The sequence below is a fragment of the Delphinapterus leucas genome, chromosome 3 (genome assembly GCF_059928025.1).
Source record: "Delphinapterus leucas isolate spDelLeu-1000000601 "Yukka" chromosome 3, BTC_Dleu_Yukka2, whole genome shotgun sequence".
Classification (NCBI taxonomy): Eukaryota; Metazoa; Chordata; class Mammalia; order Artiodactyla; family Monodontidae; genus Delphinapterus; species Delphinapterus leucas.
In genome coordinates, this window is record NC_143131.1 from 155,652,176 (window position 1) to 155,672,997 (window position 20,822).

General features: G+C 37.8%; 1 long non-coding RNA gene and 1 pseudogene across 3 annotated transcripts in view; both read right to left on the bottom strand.

The window, feature by feature from the left end:
* LOC149749835 (uncharacterized) overlaps window positions 1–20,822 on the bottom strand; it is a 70,234-nt gene that overhangs the window by 17,960 nt on the left and 31,452 nt on the right. The window lies entirely within an intron of this gene.
* Window positions 8,275–15,043, bottom strand: LOC149749836 (calmodulin pseudogene; annotated as a pseudogene).

The window sequence follows — 20,822 nt, forward strand, 5'->3', positions numbered from 1 at the left end:
TCCAGTGTTCTCCTCTTCCACAAGCCCCTTAATATATTAGAAGGCAAGGTTAGAGGGCATGCAGAGAGGTTGCTATACAATGACAGAGCAGTGCTTAGGGCTCCAGACAATCATGGACAGCAAATGTCATCATATTCAAACCTGCCGTCATTGCAGCCAGAGATTATCTCCCCTTCTTGACAAACTGCATCTGTGGGTAAAGCTTGCTTATTGATTTTTCCTAAAATATCTTTCTCGAAACATACTGCTTAGGACTTGGTTATTACATGAGAAATTTCACCAGTTAATTAGATTACTAAGGATGCTAAACATTTAAAAAAGGACAGGTAGGGGATGGGAGAGAGGGTTAGAAGACAGTTGAATAGCTCTTATGATAAGAAAATTAACAGGCTGTGAAATGGGGCATGTGACTTCATTCAAAAGCCTTTTGGAAGAGGAGGGATTAGTTTTTAAGTTTTAATTGCAAACCACAATGTCTTAAGGAGTCACTGATATCACTCATGTCAGAATCCCTGTCGTTAGTTCAGCTTCTTGTTTTTATTCAGATATAGAAACTGAAGAGCTGATGCCCAGGTGGCGATTGAAGAGGTATCATTTTAGCATTTCCTCTAAAACCATTAAGATTTACTCTCACTTTTAGCCCTCTCACTTTTAGCACAGTGCACACGCAGTGCACATGCAGTGCACACACAGGAGACATCGTGCTTTAGCATCTTAGCTTGAAAGAGCTGCTCAGGGAGGACATATTTTCTCCTAATTATTCTTGACAGGTATTAGGTCAGATTAATTATTTTAAAATTCACCTGAACAACAGCGTCTTTGCTAATTACTTCAGGGCATATACGTAATTCATTTACAACAGGGAAAAAAGGAAAAGACTAGGGGAGAATTCAAACCCTGACCCCTTTGGTGGACAATGCATAAAAAGAGGTCCCTTTGTGACCTAAAAGGGGGCATAGGGAGCAGAGAGTATCTGGAGCCTTTACTTCAGAACGAGGATAAATGTTTCTTTATATAAATATCCCTATTTATATATTTATGTGTTTTAAAGTATCCATATTTAAATTATTTTTAAAGATACATTTGAAACTAGTTTAGAACATATATGTCAGAGTAAGACAGTGAGTGGTTAAGAACATGAATTTTAGAGAAAAGATTTTCCCAGCTCAACCCCTTGCAAGCTTTGTGACCTTGGGCAATGTACATACCTCTTGAAGGTTCAGGTTGTCCTTGTTAAACTAATAATAGCATTTAGCACCTACCTTAAGGCTTGTTGTAAGAATTAAAATATGAGATATGTAAACCACAGCATGTGACAAAGAGTAAGTAATATTTGTTAGGTATTATCATTTCTACAGAAACATAGGAAATTAAATAAATGTTTGCCTAGACACTTTGAAGCTAGTCCTAAAAATTACCTTTAAAATGAATTATACCTGTTGGCTTGAACTGCATTAGAAAAGCCCCTTTAAATTTAGGTTCAAATTTCTACAGGGAAAGATGGATTAAAATATTTCAGTAGACTAAATATCCACTGATATTAAGCAAAAGTCAAAACTGTCCAGGGGCTCTCAGGCTGATAGGAGAGTGTTAGTGCGTATGACTTGTCCAGGCCCTACTCAGGTCTCTGAAAGCATTTCGAAACAATTGATTTGTCAGAGAAGCCCAAAGGAAGATTTTTTATATGAAATCTCCTAATATTTAAATGCTTGCTCAGAGGTTTTTTAATAATCATATGAGACAAACTTATTCTCACATCGGTTTTTATTAACTGAAGAATTCTAGGGTAAATTACGGATTTGGGAACTCATAATCCAGCATTTAGATACATATAAACTGAAGACTAATTTTGCTGAGAAAACAAACTAGGTTCAGCCTCTGTTACAAAGGATCGTTTTGATTTCCTTTTCAAATACTAGAATATATTTACAGCTTAAAAATTAGATGGAATAGAAGCCATTAAAATTGATGACATTGAAGGAAGGAAATAGTAGAAATATTTTCCAAATGCAGACCCAAGTTGAAAATACAACTTGTAACACCATCTGCATCAGCGCCATCTATTTTGTTGCCTAACACATATGTTAACATCGTTGTCACTACTTTAATTTACACATCTCTCTTGAAAAACAACTGGATACTGAAGAGAATGCACGCCTCACCAGGCAATGTGAGGCAGAAGTCTGGATGGTGCTAATCACATGTGGCCAAGAAGACGCTTTCTTACTTTCCATGAAGGAACTGTGTGTCTTAACACTATCATTAATCTACAAGGACAAAATGTGAATAGACTCCTTTGACTATTTTAGGGTGAAACTCAGCTACTACAGTGAAAAAAAAAGGAAATAAATGTGCTTAGGGTGGGGTGGGAAAAAGAATGCAACTATCTTAAATTGCCAAATGGCTGATTGGAATAATCATCAGGTACTGGCCATTCCTGGTGTTGTGTCTTCTCTTCTCCAGAGTAACAAACGCTCGTGAGATACTGAGTCTGAGGAGGTCACAGATGCCCACATTTCTCCTCATTGAGGAGGTAGCTGAGTTGGTTGGATGTGAATAAAATGCTCAGAAACAGAATAATTAAAACAATAACAAGACTTCCCTGGTGGTGCAGTGGTTAAGAATCCACCTGCCAATGCAGGGGACAGGGGTTCGAGCCCTGGTCCGGGAAGATCCCACATGTCGCAGAGCAACTAAGCCCGTACACCACAACTACTGAGCCTGCGCTCTAGAGCCCGCGAGCCACAACTACTGAAGCCCACAAGCCTGAAGCCCGTGCTCCACAACAAGAGAAGCCACCGCAATGAGAAGCCCACGCACCGCAACGAAGAGTAACCCTGGCTCGCCACAACTAGAGAAAGCCTGCGTGCAGCAACTCAGACCCAACGCAGCCAAAGATAAATAGCTAAATTAATTAATTTTAAAAAATAAAATAAAATAACAACAGGCGCCCTATTATCTTTGCGGAAATGAAAGAGGCAAACAGATTTTCGCTCATTCTGTTTTTGTTTCTCAGGGGTAAATAAGCGGTAGCTGGCTTTGGGTAAGAGCTAGCTTTCCAGAGTGAGGAGGCTCACCCGAGAAAAGGCTAAGCTTTTCAGTAAAAAGGAGATTTAAGCTTCTTTTACTTCACAGCCTAATGTTTTTGTTAAAGTCTATTACAGTACCTAGGTCCCCAAATAATTTTGGGTTGAGTTATAGGAGCAGAAGGGGTAATAGGTCAAGAGTTATGAGGGTGTTTTCTCATGTAAATGGTGGTTTGATATTGTTGGTATGATACATATATTTACCTCGTTGTGTTATGATTAATACAGAGAGAGTGTATAGGGCGGTAATACTGTCTTAGCCCCTGTGAGGATAATAGTGATATTGGACTAGAAGAAAGATATTACTACAAATAGTTCTCTGATTAAGTTGATTGTTGGGGGCAGGGCTAGGTCTGTAAGATTTACTAGTAGTCATCATGTTGCCATTAGTGGAAGAAATGTTTGTAGACCACGGACTAAAATTATGTTTCAGCTATGAACACGCTGATAATTTGAATTTGCCAGGCAAAATAATATAGACGATGTGAGGCTGTGGGTGATTATTAGGGCCCTAGTTCCTATGGAACTTGAAGGTGTTTGGGTAAGAAGAGCTACTATGACAAGTGACACGTGCTTAACGGAGGCGCATGTGATGAGCTAGTTTAAGTCTGTTTTGTGCAAGCAGATTGAGCTCATTATAATTACTCCTTAGAAGGACAATATAAGGAATGGGTACCCTACATACTTTGCTAGGGGTTTCAGGAATATTGTGATTCGTAGCCACCATGTTTGCGTTGTAGGGCTGCAAGAATCATAGATCAGGCGATAAGGGCTTCTACGTGCATTTTTGACATCATAGGTGTAACCCATAAAGGGGTATTTTTACTATAAAAGCCACTTTACACACTAATCGTGTGAAAATATGGGATCAAAAGTTAGATATTGTTTGGGCTCAGTACTGCATTGTTAAAAAGTTTAGCGAGCCTGTAGTATTTTGGATAGACATTAGTGCAACTAGAAGTGGAAGGGATGCCACTAGTGAGTAAAATAAAAAAGTAGAGTCCTGCATTAAGCCGTTCTGTTTGGTTTCCTCATCAAGTAATAATAACTAATGTTGGGACTTGTGTTGCTTCAAATCAGCTGTAGAATGGAATCATTTCCATGGCCTTGAATGTTAAGATTAAGAATATATGTAGTATGATTAATATAGTAATAGACAGTTTGTTTGCTTTTTTCCCAAGCCAGTGATTCTTTAGGTAGCTGGAATTGCCTAGCTCTGAGTGTTAGTGGTAAGGGTCATGCCGTTCGAGTTGGTAAAGGTGCTGACAGAGGGTCAGAGAAGATTAAAGTTAAGGCTGCTGTTAGAAAGGTAAAGACTAACAAAACTAATTAGTATGCTGTAGGTTGTGGTGTGAATTCAAATTATATTGCTTTTCGATAAACGTGTTAGTGGCATGAATATAATAGTTAGAACAGTAATTTTAACACTGGAGAAGGTTTGTATTTCGATGCAATCAGTGCCATAGGTGTTTGATAATATTCCTAGCAGGGATAACCTAGCGCAGCTTTTCAGGTTATGAATATTAGTCAGATGACGAGTATTATGCTAGCTAGAGTGAAATGGACATTTAGAATTATTAGGGTTGCTATAATGAATAATAAAAATATTATTTCTTCCTGACATAGCAGAGAAGATATTAAGTGAGATCAATAAATTAATAGCCCTATAAGGGAAACTGTGAATGCTGGAATAATATTTATGTAGGCAAAAGATACTCAGTAATTATGAGTTTAATCATAGTTTAACGAGACAAAATCATTTGTTTTCATTTAAACTAATTATCATATTTGTGTCATTCTGATCCCTTTTGAGTTCACTCACAGGCTATACTTACTGCTAGTAGTGAGATCAGGATTAGTGCTATGATGAGTATTGTTTTTAGGTTGCTAGTTTGGACTGCTCAGGGCAGGGGCCGAAGGGGGGCAATTTCTCTCGATCAAGGGGAGAAATGTAACGGCTACCAGGAAAATCTTTATGGAAAATCCTATGGGGTCAAATCCGCGTTTGTAAGGACCTGATTCTTCTGTATCTGTCTTTAGTCGGGGAAGTCAGAATTCGCTAAGTACAAGTAGTGAAGCTAGTACTATGTTTGTGGTTAATGCTATAAGGTTTATTATTCTTTTCAGATTGTACTAATTGACTGGAAGACAACTAATTGATACTAAAAGAACACACCCTCAACTCCATTTCACTGTACAGTAGAAACTAACACAACATTGTAAAACAACTCTACCCCAATAAAAGAAAAAACAGAATAGACCCTCATCAATAAATGGGGATGTATAGAAACAGCCATACTATGTCTACAAAGTGTATCAGGCAGTGGCTTCAAATCTGAAATGATTTGAAACTGTAGTTGGCACAGGCAGCAGACAATGAGGAAAAGTAGAGCCAATGATCACGTGTAGGCCATGGAAACCTTTGGTTATGAAGACTGTTGACCTGTGTACTCCATCTGAGATTGTAAAAGCTGTTTCATAATATTCTGAGGCTTGCAGTAGTGTAAAGTAAACTAGGGAGATTGTAATCAAAAGAGCTTGAGGAATATGCTTACAATTTCCTTCTATCAAGCTGTCATGAGCTTGGGTAATAGGTACTCCAGAGGCCAGTAAGACAGGTGTTGAAAAGTGGTACTTCTAATGGATTTAGGGGGTGAATGCCTGTTGGTGGTTAGCAACCACCTAGTTCAAGTGTAAGGGCAAGACTTGAGTGATGAAAACCTCAGAAGAAGCCTATAAAAAAGAGAACCTCTGAAATAATAAACAGAATTATGCCATATCAACATCCTTTTTGAATGAAACTGGTGTGTGATGGCCTTGAAAAGTGCTTTCCCTGGTGATGTCTCATCATCATTGACATATTGTTAACATACTAGTTAATCAGCCCGAGGATAATAAAAAAGTTGAGTTAAAATGGAATCATATGACTAGATGGGATGCTAAGAGAAGGGCTAAGAGGGCTCCTGTAAGAGGTCAGGGACGAGGATTTACTATATGATACGCATGGGTTTGGTGAGTCATTAGGTGTCATTGTGTAGGTAGAGGCTCACTCACAGGGTGAGCACGTAAGCTTGAATAAGGGCTACTGCATATTCGAGAAAAGTGAGAAGAACAAGACTAATAAATATAATGAGGGCTGTGGGAGGATTCATGCTTAATAGGGAAAGGGATGCTCCTCTGATTAGGTGAATTAACAGGTGACCGGCTGTGATACTGTCTGTTAGTCATAGGGCTAGGGCTATTGGTTGGATAAATAAGCTAATAGTTTCAATAATTACTAGCATAGGGATAAGAGGGATTGGTGCCCCAGGTGATAGAAAGCGGCCTACAGATGCTTTTGCTTTATGGCAGAAGCCAGTGATCACAGTGCCTTCTCATAAAGGGACCACTGTGCCTAAGGTTATTGAAAGTTGCGTAGGGGCGCAAATGAGTTCAGTAAGAGGCCTAGTAAGTTTGTTGGCCAATGAATAAGGGACATAAGGATTAATGTTCTGGTTTGTCCTTTATAGTTCTGGATGTTCATTATTTGTTCTGACATAAGCTGAAGAAGTCATTGTTAAAGAGAAATTATGTGGTTATTAATCAGTCAGTTGAGTGCGGGGGAAAAATACCTGGAAACATAATAATTAAAAATAACAACAGTCAGCCCTAGTATCGTTGGGGTAATAAAAGAAACAAATAGATTTTTGTTCATTCTGTTTTTGTTTCTCAAGGGTTAAATAAGAGGTAGCTTTTTTTCTCGGTGAGAGCTAGCTTTCTAGAATGGAAAAGCTCAAAGAGAAGAAAGCTAGCTTTATCAATATCAGTATCAATATCAATACTTTGTACATAATCTTTGTATTTCTTGTATCAACCATCTGTAACTGATATTATCATTGCCACTGGCAGGGCCAGCACATCAAGGAGTCAAGATGTGGGGTCTGGGTGAAAAAGGTACAGATGAAAATCTTTAACATAGACCATCTGAGATCTTTGCCTACCTCATAAAACTGTTTCAGCATTAAATTTTACATAAGAAATATTTTAGCAATGTCTTGATATATAGTTACTCTAAAATAATAGAGGATGTTATTGTTGGTATGGTTGTGGCTTTTATCTTTATCAAATAAAACCCAGTCCTAAATTTAAAGAGGTTCCAATTGAAATAGAGAACATTAACATGGAATGCAAGCAAATGAGAACCAGAAAAAAAAATATCATGAATAAAATTTCATTGTAGGGTTTGACTACATTATTGATTGTTTTTATCATTATGAAATATGAACACCTGCTCTTTCATGAATGTCAACTCTGGGCTGAACTGTGTTAGGCGCTTTACATACACAATCTCATTTAACCTCACTTAATCACTCTAAGGTAGGTATTACTATAATCGTCGTTGTAAATATGAGGAAATTGAGCTTAAATGAAGTTCAGTATTTTTCTCAAAGTCCCCCGGATGGTGGTGATGCTGAAGCTATGACAGCAGGTATTGATCTCAAGCAGGTAGCAGGGTGTAAGGACTTCCCTCCTTCTGCCCACTGGACCCCGCAGTACACCATCTAAATTTGTTTGGGCATATTTACACCATCTCTCTACTGTTATGTGTTTGCAAGAAACGATGGAGGTGGAGTGGCAGCTCATGTGATGGAAAGCGTAGAAAAAACTCAGTTCCACGTTTAGCCCCATGGATGTGGACCACCACTAGGGGTCAGGCTAATATTCAGGCATATTTCAGTATTTTTTGGCATAACCATAATGCACAAAACACAAAGCAGCACCTTAATTTGCTCCCCAATATCCAAATGTAAAACAGAACAGCTCTGTGGAAAAGTATTTGGTAGTTTCTTAGAAATTTCGACATAAACTTAACACACAACCCATTCTTTTTATTGCTGAATTGTATAATATATCCATTCATAAGTTGATAAGATGAAAAGCTCCAAAAAAATTAGAGATAAGACCAGGCCAAGGGTGAGATAAGACTTTGACTCACGCTGTTTCCTTCCTAAAACATTCACCCCTACCCATATCCTGCTGTAGCAACCTCCTCCATCCCTTCTAACTACTTTTAAAAGATTTTGTCTCTGCTTCATGTCTCTTCATCCTCATATCATATTCAACCCTCAACCCACTGCAATCTGGCTTCAGCCCACATTATTCTACTGAAACTATTCTTGCCAACTTTGTTATGACCTCCTTTTTGTTACATGTAGTAGGTGTATTCCAGCCTTTATCTTTACTTCCTGTCTCAACACTTCTGGCCCTGTCGATGATTCCTTCTCTTATACTGATTCTCTTTCCATGTAATCAGTGATATTTTATACTTTTAATTTTCCTTCCACACCTATGGTTACTTCTTCACCAGCCTTCTTTCCGGGTTCCTCCTCCTCTGTCCATCTTTTATGTGCTGATACTACTTAGGCTCCTATGCAAGATCCACTTTTCCTTTTACTTGAAAGTGGGGTCAGAGGATCATCTGCATCAAAACCATGGTAAGGAACTCTATTTGTCAAGCGTGTAGATTTGTGAGCTACATCCTATAACTACTCAGTAAGACTCTGGAGTTGGTGCCCAGGATTCTGAATTTTATCATACCTCCTGGGTAATTCATCTGACCCCAAAGTTTGAGAATCTCTTCAACATCTTCCTTGGGTAATATCATCCATTCCTAAATGCTCAATTACCATCCACCTGATAAAAGTTCTAAACTTTATATCTCTAGGTCACATCTCATTCCTGAGCTTCAAAATCCACAGGCCCAAATTTCTGCTAGCCATTTCATTTAGAGTCCTACAGAAACATAAAACTTTCTATGCCCCCAAATGATCTCACTACCTTCACTTGCAAACTTCTGTGTTTTCTATCTTTGGAAGTGGAACCAGCCACCACTGCTGCAGATTCCAGAAATCTAATTAGCTTCCCTGACCTCATATTCTCACCCTCCTCTACTTCCAAACAGCTGTGAAGCTCTCTCAATTTAATCTTCTAAAAAATGATGATTCCAGCTACTTCTCTCCATCAACACTTAGTGCTATTCTAGTTGAGGCCAGCATCATGTATCATCTGGAACCACTGTAGCAGATTCCAAAAGAGTCCCTCAGCCTCTAGACTTAGGCTCTCACCTAACCGTGATCTTTTCTTTACACTGAAATGACTTTTCTAAAATGTGAACCTGACCAGGCAGCTTCCTTATTTAAAACCTTACTACAGAATCCCAATGCTCTTAGAAGGATGTTCATGCTTCCATGGTACAACCTCAGCTTACTGCCTCAGTCTTATTTATTATCCCCAGTCCCTGTTTTATCTTTTAAGAATTCTAACTTTTAGTTAAATTTAACTTCTCTTCGAAGAACACCACATCCTCTTTTGTCTCCATACTTTCACATATTATGCTCACTGTGACTGAAAGATTCTTCTCCATCTCTTTGCTTGGCTGAATTCTACTAATACTTCAGGTATCACCTTCCATATCACTTTCCCTGGGAACTCTCTCTGACCAGCCCCCCCACCAAATTCAAATAAGAGGATCCTGCAGTGTGTGATTATAATACGCTGTACCAACCCCATCATAGCACTTATTATCGTGCATTTTAAGCTTCAGTTTACTTAACCTTTCCTGCACTAGACTATAAGTCTAATGGAGGCTGGAACCACGTGACCACAGCTTGGAATGTGCCACTATATATCTACTGAATGATTCAACAGGTGAATGACTTTTTAAAAAATAACCACAATCTAAGAAAAAGTGTTACAATCTTATATTTTCAGCTTTCATATAATCGAATTAAAATCAAGACTGGGAAATTACATTCTAGATCTTTAAATGATAATATGAACATTATTTTAATATAATATTTGAAGTTTTAAGAATACATAAGTATAAATTTATTAATATTTTAGGGAAAAGTATTAGACAGTGTTCACAATTCATAATTTCAGAGCCACCTCAGAATGAGCCATAATAAATTATATAAAATTCTTTTCACATATTTGGATATAAGAAATACCACTATAAATTTTAAGCTATTTAATATTGTATTCCTATTTAATAGTACCACAAATTGAATAAAGTTCTTATTTAAATAGACATGAAAAAGAGTCTTGTTCAAGGTCTTTTATCCCTGTTTATTCACTTTCTCTGAATGAATGGAATTTGAAAAGCTATAATATACATTCCCTTATTTGAAAACATATTTTCCTCCTCTAAAACTCATTTTTTTACTCTGTAGATTTCAGGATGACCTCTTCACTGGCAATTTCAAGGTACTTCACTTACTTTTGCATGTGGGCTTTTTAAATAGAACCTGACCGCTTTGAACTTTTGTATTTGAAATCCAGAAAGCAAATTCTCCTAGGGTTCCACATTAGGATTCTTCAGCTAGAAGCTAAGACTGGATGTGCATAAAATCAAATATTCAAGCCCTAGAAGTCTGTTCTCATGCCTCCTCACTCAGTGGCCATTCCATAGCAAACTCAGCTCTGGACAGCTCCCTCAGAAATTCACCAAGGTGGGGGAATTCATCATAGATCCAATTCAAGGTGTTGTCACATTGCCACCTCATGACAAATCAGAGCTATGCAACTTCAGAGGACATTGGTATATCCACTGGGATACAGAAATTGATAACAGAGCTGGAAGGTTAATTTTTGCCTTCATATAAATGCTAAACAATTTTTAAAAATGCAAATAATGGAGTTTGGAAGACTGGTTCCTTCACTTACTAGTTGTGTGACCCTAAAGCAAGTAAGATAATGTTTTTTAATGAGCATATATCAAATTAAAAATAAAGTGTGGCTTAAGTATACCACAAATGACATCACACAGGTCCGAAATTGAGTTCTTTTCAAGGGCTGGTTTGTGAATTACATAAGAATATGGGATATAACTCAATATACTAGCATACTCCCTGGTACTGTACACCATTCTGGTTAGCACCAATGGCTCCCAATGACAGGACACCGCACTGCCTGGAAGAAAGTGTCATGATATCAAACAATAGGGCAGAACTCCACCAAGTAATACTGAATACTTTTATTAAGGAAACAGAAAAAGAAAAGAAAATATGAAATAGTGGCAGTTTCTTTGCACAAAAGCTGAGTAACACTTGTTACCCTCAGGGTAGAAAAGTTTCTTGAATTGGGAAATCATACTCTGAGCTGAGAGTTTGGAACATTTGTTCACAAACCTATTAACTTTTCTATAGCTTCACATTAAACATCGCAACTAGTTTATTCGCATCTGGGCCAGTAGGCCAAATTCTACCCTGAATTTTTCATTCCTATATTCCCTGTGGCTGTTTTTACTGATCTGCACGCTCTTTCTCAACAAAAAGTGGCTTTACTCCTCCCTTTCTAATTTTCAGAAACATCTTTGTCATCCTTATGACCTTTCAGTGAGGGACATTCAGCATAAAGGGGAAAAAAATATGTAAAAGCATCTTTGTGATGGTTGGCAGAAGATGTAAGAGCTGATATCTATGCCCTTGGGTGATTATGTACCCACTGGGGCTCCAGGTTTCTCATCTGCTCATCTGTGAAATCAGGAGAGTGATCATAAATACTATTATAAGTTTTTGTTTCTCTAACAAAGTAACTTTCATATACATTATCTCATTTAATCCTTATAACATCCTTATATCCCTATGAGGCAGATAATACACCCAGCAACATTTCATAATGGTATTATACAAATCCGCAGAGGTGAATATGAATCACTGCGCCAGTCAAAAACTCTCATTTAAGGCTGGAGGGAAGATTACTTGTTAACATGCAACAAATATTTCCTGAGCACCTACTGTGTGTTTACCACTGTATCTACACAATAAGGATGGAGTAATGAACAAGTTAGAACACACCCCTGTCCTTAGCAAGCTTACATACGAGAGTGGAGAAAGACTATAAAGTAGGAAACCAGATAATAAACTAGATGATTTAGAGAGGGACATAGCACCATGAAGATAATAAAGCAATATACAACTTGGAATGGATTTGAGGCAAATTGTGCCAATAGCAGATTTTCTTTAAGTGGCTAAAACAAAGTTTAAAAAGCAAGTAACAATAAAAGAAAATGTTTCCGGTACAGGACCAGCAGTACAAAAAAATAGTGTACGAGTACCTGGATAAAACACCCGTTTTGCAATAGTGCAACTTTTAAGTACATATTGTTGACTGTCCACAGTCCATGCAGAGTTACAACTCCACGCTTCAACAACAACATGCTGACAGTTCCTAAAGAAAACTACTTAAAAAAAAAGGCATAACCCAGATGTTCCCTCATTTGACCAACTCCATCTAAGTTTAGATGTGCAGAAGGGCTTATTAGATATATCCAGAGTAAGCCACATGCAGCATGTTACATGATCAATTTTTCTAAAATAAGGTTTCAGGACAATGACAGTAAGATAAGGGAAGAAAACATGGAGGAATGAAGTCCTAATTACTATACACGCATATTTTTTGACAATAGGGGGAAACCTTTTACAGATAAGTTACAAACAAAGAAAAGTCAAATAAACAATTTTGTACAAGAAATTTAACACGTTCTGTACAATGTGTTCACTTTGCTGTCATCTGTACAAACTCTTCTTAGTTTACTTGGCCATCACCGTCAATATCTGCTTCCCTGACATTTCATCAACCTCTTCATCTGTTAACTTCTCTCCAAGGTTTGTCATCACATGGCGGAGCTCTGCTGCACTAATATAGCCATTACCATCCTCATCAAACACAAGGTATGCTTCTCTAAGTTCTTCTTCACTGTCTGTGTCCTTCATTTTTCTTGCCATCATTGTCAGAAATTCCGGGAAGTCAATTGTGCCGTTACCATCAGCATCCACCTCATTAATCATGTCCTGTAACTGCTTCTGTGGGATTCTGCCCAACAGACCTCATTACAGTTCCCAACTCCTTTGTTGTTATAGTTCCATCACCATCCTTGTCAAATAGTGAGAAAGCTTCTTTGAATTCTGCAACCTGCTCTTCAGTCAGCTGGTCAGCCATGCTGCAAGCGTTACCGGTCTCCGGGACTCAACTACTCAAGCACTCAGCTCGCTTGCTCCACTCGGACTAATTCTGTTCTGCTACTTTAATAGACTTATTTTATGCCTAACAGAAACTCAATACATGGTTGATGAGTAAATCTCCAATCAGAATTCATCCCTCCGTTACCTCTATGCCTAAGGAACAGAGTCTGAATCTGTTGTAACAATACTCCCTGTGTGGAAGTCTGGAAAGAAAGTAGAAAGATTTTTGACAAGGACAAAGAAACAGATTTGAGAGATTCCAGAGAAAGAAGCAAGGACCACGATGATGAGGGGGAGGTGAAATTTTGGGGGGATTCTGGGTGGGTGCAATGAGGAAGGAGGAAAGTTCCAGAATGATGGCCAGGTTTGGTGTGAATAAATGGCTAAACTATCAGTTCTCCCAAAAGAGGGTTACCTGGTTTATAATGTTTGACACATCCCTTATCACACAAAAGTGCTCGATTGCTTGAATTGTTTTGAATAGTATGTTTTCATTAGTGCTAATAATGAAAACATAATTAAAAGCATGTTTGTAGTGAGAGGCAATAAGTTCATTCTTGCACATGACAAATTTAAAGTTCTTATGGGACCACTAAGCAAAGAGGTCCCATTGCTTGCTGGATATATACGAATGGAGCAGATGGGAAATAGGGTCTAGATTTGTAGATGTGATGCTGATGAGGTTATTGAAAGCAACACAGTATAAAGAGAATATGTAACCTGAGAAGAGAAGAAGTCAGACATTGGAATATCAACATTTAGTGAAGCGATAGGTAACTATGATGAGAGAGGGGTGGAATAGCCAAAGGTGTAGGAGAAAGACCAGGGCAAACTGGTTTCACAGAATTCAAGGTAGAAAAAAAATCATGTAGAAGAGAGTACTCAACTGTGCATTTCACTGGATATAAATTTTTTATCAATTAAAAAAAACCACTTACCCTCAGACATCCTTTACTAATTTGTTTTGGCCTAGATTGTTTTGCTTCTAGAGATTCTCTGCCTCTGTTGGTATGCTGAAACAGCAGCCTCCAGTGGTTATGGTCATGGAGAACTACGATTTATGGACTAGGAATGGTTTTTTCACATAGTACATGCTCAACGAAGTGAGTTGAACTAAATTAATTGTTCTTCACTCACAAAGAAACAAATGCTTTGCGTGACGCTCTCTTAGGGCAAAGAACATTGGCTTAAAGTGAAGATCCTGGGATTATGCTGGTAAAACAGTCAAGACTGTTTGCTTGAAATACTGATCTACGGTCCAATCGTTGTTTGCTGGCTGCTGTGGCAATCTGAAGCTCACAAGATCAGCATCTTTGCTCTCCCTTCCCCTCAATTTTTGGTTGTTATGGGAGGGACAGCAAGCCAATAGTTATGCTTAGCTCTGAGTATATGATCAATTATTTCTTTCTTCATAGTATGCTTTCTTAAAAAGCCAAAAAGTGCATTTTTACCCTAACAAGGCTTTTAAAAGTTGCTCATAGTGTGCCACTGACAACAATAGTCCTAAATTTCAATTTCTACTCCACCTCTCAGACTTGCTTTATCTTTTTTAGATCTTTTCTTCTCATCTGATGAGAACATGTTTTTCCAGACCTCAAGAATCTTGAGAACTCCACTGAGTCCACACCACCAGGCACTGGGGTCTTGCAGAGGCGCACAGTTACTAAACAGTTGCTGACCCTTCCTTATAGCTCTCTATCACTTTCTTGTTTCCACTCGTCTGACTTTGGAGCTCTCTTGAAAGCCCATCTCCCTTAAGCTACTTTAAGCCCCTCTCAATTCCACCCAACATTTTTCAATGGCTCCCTGCTTCCTTAATCTCTACTTCCCATCTATTCCCCTGGTAAAATTTAGCTTCTCTAAATTCTTCACTTATGTTTTGCATTGACATGCCTTATGTCCAGTCATTTCAGTGAAAGGAAATATCCTAAAAGGGAAGGATTCACCAAGAAGAATGAGGACAATTGATGGATTATACTTTTGCGTGTGTCTTTGAAATTCCAAATTCATCTTCATTTTCAGCACGTGGTTATATCATATGATGAAGTGAAATATCAATATGTTAAAAAATATAATTTTGTATTTGTGACGAAATCTAATTTATTGAAGCTATATTTCTATACACACACACACAAAAATGGCTATGTTCACAGTTCCCTAAATCTACCATATTTTAGAAATGTAAACATTTTTATATTGGTAGCTACATTACCCCACTGTTTTACTTATTTTACTTAAAAAAAAAAAGGAAATATTTGCCTTCTTGTTAAAGGAAAGCTATGTAAGGAAAAAAACGTTACTTTAAAACTATAAAAAGATATATCAGAAGAAAAAGAAGTATGAGAGGCATCTAGGAATTTCAGAGTTCTCTCATGGGCATGGTGAAGTGAACACTACAATCAAGTTAGAGTTCTACCACATACTATTCCTATGTTTCTGGAAAAGTCATGGAGTCTATATTCATGATCCATAGGGACGCTGTCAGAACCGACAAGATAACCTACCTAAAATTGCTGTGTGCTCTTATGTTCTCCCAGAATTGTAGTGAATGGGAATTATTTGGATTGTGTGGACACAAGTATATAAAGCAAGCTCCAGAAGAATTCTGTTTTCTTTGTTTTTCTGATCAGGTTCGATACTATGATCAGATGCATTATATAACCTCTAAATGCTCTTGTCCACTGTAGAATATAACTAAGTACTTCTATTCAAAACCAAGTCATGTTACCCATCTGACTATAATAACTCACACACTGGGTTGGCCAAAAGTTCCTTCGGGTTTTTCCGTGGACGTTACAAAAAACCCAAAGGAACTTTCTGGCCAACCCAATAGTTTGAATTGAAAAATCTTTGGATTAGAATGCCTACGTGCCAATAGCTCTAGCCATTGGTGTTGACATATAAAATGAAGGTAAATGCAGCATCTTTCTTACACATTTCACTACTGCTTAGCAAATGGCCCACAAAAGGAGTATAATACATATACTAAATTGATGGCATAAATCAACGGATAAATGAATGACCGAATGAATGACATACAGAAGCTATGGCACGTTGAGGCAATGAATGCACTGAGTGACTGACGGGAGTCATGGGGTTGTGAAGTTGCTGGGAAGTCCACCTCACACTTCACATCTGGCAAACCATCACTCATTTTTGAAGCCCCAACAATGAAAAAAATCTTCCAGCTACACAGCTTCTGAACCTCAGGCAGGACTGCTCACTCAGAACTATGTCTATCCCTCCTTAAGATCACCTGCCATGCTGCACGACAACTGGCACTGGCATTTGGCCTGTTAGACCACAGACCCCCTGGAGGAGGAGCTGTGCATTTCTGAACACACAGAGCCTGGGACCGTGCCTGACACACACAGGAGGTCTTAACAAGAAAGTAAAGAGTTAGTTGAATAAAAGAGTACTTTACATTTCACTTGAACTCCTTACTGAATAAAGACAATGATTTACTCTTCAGGGAAAAAAAAAGAAAACGAAAAACCCATCAATTAAGTAATAAGCTCAGTAGAGTTGGGAAGGAAAAAGAGTAAAACAGGCAGTCATAGCACAGCTGAAAAGCAGACTCAACCATTTATTCTTCTTCTGCACTTAAAACATTTGAGAATGCCATTCTCAGAAAATTACTATAAACGTTCTCATTTATATAATAGGAGAAGCCAGTGCGTGTTTTCCTTCTGTAATTACGGTTATCCAAGAAATCACATTCACTGCACTTCCCCCACCCCTTTCCTTCCCCAAACCACAAAGATTCTCAATTACCATTTAGTAGGTTTCCTTGTATATGGGCACTAGACGATGAGAAAGTAAGTTCTACCCCTTCCTCCTTCGAGCATAAATAAAATGAGGCCAGGGGTTTCTCACTTACTTTGTTCTCTGCTCCTTCCTCAGCACTTCGAACTGTACCTGGCACAGAGCAGATACTCAATAACTAACTGTTGCTTGAATGACTGACTACATATTTGATAATAAAGTCATAAATCCTCTCAGCTGAAAAATCTTTGTTTTCCATTCTTAGTACTTGCTTTTTTTTTGGCATGATATCTAAATGTAACCAAAGAAAACTAATAGAAAAAATTTTAAAGATACCTATAAATTTTTATACATATTCTTCATTCATTCTCTTTACTCCAATTTAAATCTGAAAATTCATATTAAGGAGCCAGAAGTGTCCTAACTAAACTCAAGAAAATGGAGGCAATGTCTTCAGATTTAATGATTTTAAAATCAGTGTGTGAGTTGACTAAATTTGTTTATAGCATTTTTTGTTGAGCAGGAAGTTTTAAGCATATTTCTTAATGCTTTCATTGTGCAACTTAACTTTTTTCCACTGTAAACATATAAAAATGTAAATATGCAGTGAATCCATAGATGATCTGAGTCCTCTTAGTTCACTCTGCCTTCCCACAGGTGTGTATTCCTCTAGCACTAATCTTTGAATTATATTCAAAGCAATCCTGATCAATATAGAAGTCCTGAACTTAACTACTTCGTTACTGCAGAGTTTACAGAGGTGAATTCTGGGTGAAATTTCTAAATCATGCCTTGTTACCACTGGAGATATTAAGTATAGGGCAATTTACCCTGTGTCGCCATACATTTCACAAAGCTGCTAAGTTAAACACATTGCAAAAATAACTGCAATGGCAATTTTAAAATTTCTAAACATTTAGAATATTTCAAATAGACTAAAACTTACCTAGGGGAAAAAGTAATGTATATTCATATATTCACCACACCACAGATTCAGTTTGCCAAATTTGTCTCAAAACTTTTTGTTTTTAATGGACTAGGTCTTCACAGATATAGAGATATAGCTAAAGCTTTCTGTGAACTGCTGCTCAATCTCCCACATCCTCCCCCACCAGCCCTTTCCCAGGCACTCCCTCTAATGACTTTGGTGATTATCATTACTGTCCATATTATTCTTTTACAAAATATTTCTCCCTAAACAATATTTGCAATATTTTCCGTTACTTTAAACTTTATATAAACTGTATTTACAATATGCTCAACATAGAATAACACCCGATAAATGCTGTTAGTCTTTTTGTCTTTTTGCCATGGCATATGCTTTTTTTTTTGTCTCTTGACACTGCATTTGAGATTTACTATGTTGAGACATGTAATTATGATTAATTCCCTTTAGCTGTGTCACTGGGCTCTAATCAAACCACTCCTGTCTGAAAGCATCTTTTTCTTTCTTTCACCCAGCAGCTCCTGGGATCCAGCCACCAGCTCAGGAATGCCTCTCCCCCAAGACTACTTCCTTTGACCTTGGTCTTTTAAAACACTTTGTTGGTATAGAGTGATTTTTTCTTGTAATTTAAACAGGCCTAGCATTACTGTTTCCATTTAATGGACATGAGATAATTTAGAGGTTTTAAAGTGATTTTATGTATAGACCATGTAAACTGAATAAATAAATACATGAGAAAACAAGTAAAAGAAAGACCTTGTAATAAACATTATGTATTGTATTTAATGTTTTAATGCAAATGACTCCATAATTAAGTCTGTATATGTTTCCCTGCTCACATACTAGGGAGTTTTTCTAAAATCACAGCTAGTAACAGAACTGCTAGGTTAAAAATGGGTACAATTTTACTTACTAGATACTACACAATTGTTCTGCAAATTAGGCTTATCAAGCTATGCAAAAGACAACAGGGTCTAAAAATGTCCCTTTCTAAACACCCTTACCAACATTTGGTATTGTAAGAATTTAAAATATTTTACCGATTTCCTAGATCTCCTTGTTTCTCATATATTTCACCAATTTCTAGTGAAGTTGAACATCTTATCAATTCTTTATCCATCAGTCCAGTATGGTCCCTTCTAGAAATTGCCTGCTTCGATCCTCATTTGTCCATTTTCCTATTAGTTACTGTCCTGCTAATTTATAGAAATTCTTTATAAATATGAAATATTGATCCTACATTGTTTACATGTATTGCAAACATCTACTCCCAGTTTGTGACTTGGCTGTTTATAGTGATTTTTATTGAACAGGATATTTTTATGTGGATCAATGTGTCAACTCTTTTATTCAAGGTTTGAATTTTATATTTCATTAAACAACCTCATTCTTATTCTAAGTTTATAAGAAATCATCTTACATTTTATTTTTAAAATTTTAATATTTTATTTACATAATTAGGTATTTAACCTAAATGCAACAGATTTTTTTTATATTTGAATGGTATAGATTTTTTTTTCTATATGGATAACATAGTACTTCCAGGTTAGTTATTTACCAGTCCATTTTTTTCTTCAGTGATCTGTAATGTCATCTCTATTATGTATCACGTTTACATTCACATGCAGGCAACAGCATTCTTTCCCTGGTTTAAAAAATCTAGATCAAGAGGACAGTAAGTTGTTTTAGTCAGCTCAGCCTGCCATAACAAAATGCCACAGGCCAGGTGTCTTAAACAACAGACATTTATTTCTCACAGTTCTGAAGGCTGGGAAGTCCAAGATCAAAGTGCCAGCAGATTCAGTGTCTGGTGAGAGCTGATTCCTGGCTACAGAGGGCCTCCTTCCAGCTTGTGCGTACATAGCCTTTCCTCCATGTGTGCTTGTGGGGAGGGAGTTGACTCTCCTGTCTCTTCTTCTTATGAGGACACGAATCTCATCATGAGGGCATCACCCTAAACCTAACTACATCCCAAAGGCCCTCCAACCATCACACTGGGGGTTAGGGTTTCAATATATGCATTTCGAGGGAGCACACAAAACACTGAGTCCGTAACATAGGTGCTCAATAAGTGCTCTTTGATGCATCAAAAAGTAATTTAGGGCTTCCCTGGTGGCTCAGTGGTTGAGAGTCCGCCTGCTGATGCAGGGGACACGGGTTCGTGCCCTGGTCCGGGAAGATCCCACATGCCGCGGAGCGGCTGGGCCCGTGAGCCGTGGTCGCTGAGCTTGCGCATCCGGAGCCTGTGCTCCACAACGGGAGAGGCCACAACAGTGAGAGGCCCTAGTACCGCAAAAAAAAAAAAAAAAGTAATTTAAACTGATTCTCTGCAGCAGCCTATTACTGAAACATCTTTTAAATCATCTTTCCCCTCTATGAATACAGAGCTAACCCTAGCTATAGAGGAGCCACATCATTTGGGTATTTAGCTTATAATATTCTAATTGTACACATCTAGGGAGATAAAGAGAGAAGGAGAGAAACAAGAATTTAAGTAGCCTGAGTGAGTCTGCCTGCCCTTCCATGCAGTAAATATAACCAGGAGGGTAGTGAACAGGGAGACACAAATTAACTGTGCCTACAAGGTATGTCGGTCCCTGGAACCTCTCTCAGAGTAATCAGCTTGCAGTGTGTGCAGTGTGGTTCTAGTTTGAAGATATGCATTTTTCATATACGTATTTTACTTCATAGAATTGTACACAAATCTACTTACGCTGCACTTTATGTCAAACTTAACGGATTTCTAAAGGCATTTTTTTACTATACATGGTTTCTGCCCTAAGTGCTGACTAAACCCTAATTGCTGAGGCAGACACTACTCCACCGTAATCAGTGTGTCAACAGAACATCAAAATACTCTTCTTCTTTAAACAAGAGGTCAGATAAAAAGAGAAGTTTCTAGTCTTCACTCACAGGTGAACCAAGAGGTGCAGGGATAAGAGTGATTTCTGAGATAAAGCCAGCATGAAATAGAAAACTAGTGAGGATGTGCTGTATAGCAAGGGGAACTCTACTTGGTGC